This window comes from Etheostoma cragini, chromosome 2 (assembly GCF_013103735.1).
Source record: "Etheostoma cragini isolate CJK2018 chromosome 2, CSU_Ecrag_1.0, whole genome shotgun sequence".
NCBI lineage: Eukaryota > Metazoa > Chordata > Actinopteri > Perciformes > Percidae > Etheostoma > Etheostoma cragini.
Window position 1 is genome coordinate 19,177,075 of NC_048408.1, and position 1,766 is coordinate 19,178,840.

Here is a 1,766-nt window from a genome sequence, read left to right on the forward strand (position 1 = left end):
GTAATACTGTACATTCAATGGTGTTAGCACTGGGCTGCGCTCTGCCTTCCTTTCTTCCTCTACATCTAATGTCGGTATCTTGCTGTTTTCCTCTTGATCAGTGGTCTGCCTTTGTTCTTGGTAACAAGCTTGATCCTGTATAGGATGTTTGTCATGCCTTTCATTAAGAAAGAGAAATGTCAGCTGTGATCACAATGCTGGAGGTTTTGTATTTAATCAAACTCAAAAACTTTGCTTAATTTTGAACCCCATTTTATGAGCCCCAATGGCTCGCAAGATGGATCTGAGGGTTTGCAAAAAAGATAGTCTTGTTTACCGGAGGGTTAGTGCTGGGATAAAACCTGACATCCAGCGTGTCTCTCACGTTGTCCCGTCCAACAGACCAAGGGCAGGATAGTATAGAGAAAAATGTTCAACAAAAGCAGACGAAGGAACCAAAAAAACTGTGATTTGAAATAATCTGTTTAGCACATATTCAACATCAGACAAACTGTTTCCTTACTGCACTCAAATATTACCATTCCCTTGGAGGCAATAGGACTGTTCACTGTACGTGTAGCTTAAATTTCTAGCAACAATTGAGAAGAGAAATATCATACTAGAACTGGTCGCACTATTGAGTATTTCCAGCAGGTTGCCTGCTATATGAAAAACAGGGCTTTTCAAATCCAAACCATTTTGGATTGAAATCCTGTACAGTATTATTTACTCTAACATACTAATCCTTATTTGAGGGCTCACCACCTCTTGGGCCCTGTCCAGAGGGGTCTTAATTGAGGTTATCTGCACATCATGCAGTGAGCATCTGTTGCTCATGAGTCTCCTGTGTGGGACAGTTGGTATTTGGAACAGGCCTGTTCAGTACAGAAAAATATTTTGCACATATACAACGGAGGGGGACAAGAAGGTCAAATATAGCAAAGAAACTCAGGCAACATTGGTATACAACAGGAAATAGATGAAAAAGTGAGCAGAACTGAATTATTACCTACTAAATCAAAAATTGGTGTTTGTGGTCTTTTTAAAAATAGTTTTAACAAAACTATTAGGCACCATTTGAGCATTTGCAGGCACATTAGAGTGCTTTACCTCAAGGGTTGAGATGTCTAGATTAAGATGACGCTACGCTCACCATAGTTTTAATTTCCTCTCAGGGCTGAAAGGCTTTTGAGATTTTCCATTAGGCCTGCAACCACACCAGAAAGCTCTAGCACCATTTACTTGGCCACAATGGGCTTCTGTTACTGTATGGCTGGGAATGTAATGAGGTTTTAATGGACTTCTGTCAATAAGATTTTGCCACAGTTTGCGGTACCATGAGTTTGTGAAGCAAGTTACACTAATGCTCCACAGCAGCTGCCCTGAACTTTCAGGAATAACAAGTGCAGATCAACACTGCCTGATGCAGATTTTTGACAGTGTGTGAGTGCACAAAAACTGATTTGATCGGAAAGATATTTTTTCCCCTCATTCCTTTTGAGTCACTAGTTTCATATTTATTATGTTCTTTGAAAGAACTTTAGATTGGAAGAATCTGAGTGCTGCTGGGTGGTCTTCGTTTTTTGCAGCCACGTGCACTTTTATGAACAGAGGCTCAGATAACACACACAGGGGTAGTGTGACTTCATTCTCTGCTCAGGATGCCACAACTCTACAATATCTTTACACAGCAAATATTTGTTTGCTGCTATATTAATGTTCAGAATGGCAATAACAGCGCAATATATATATATATATATATATATATATATATATATATATATATA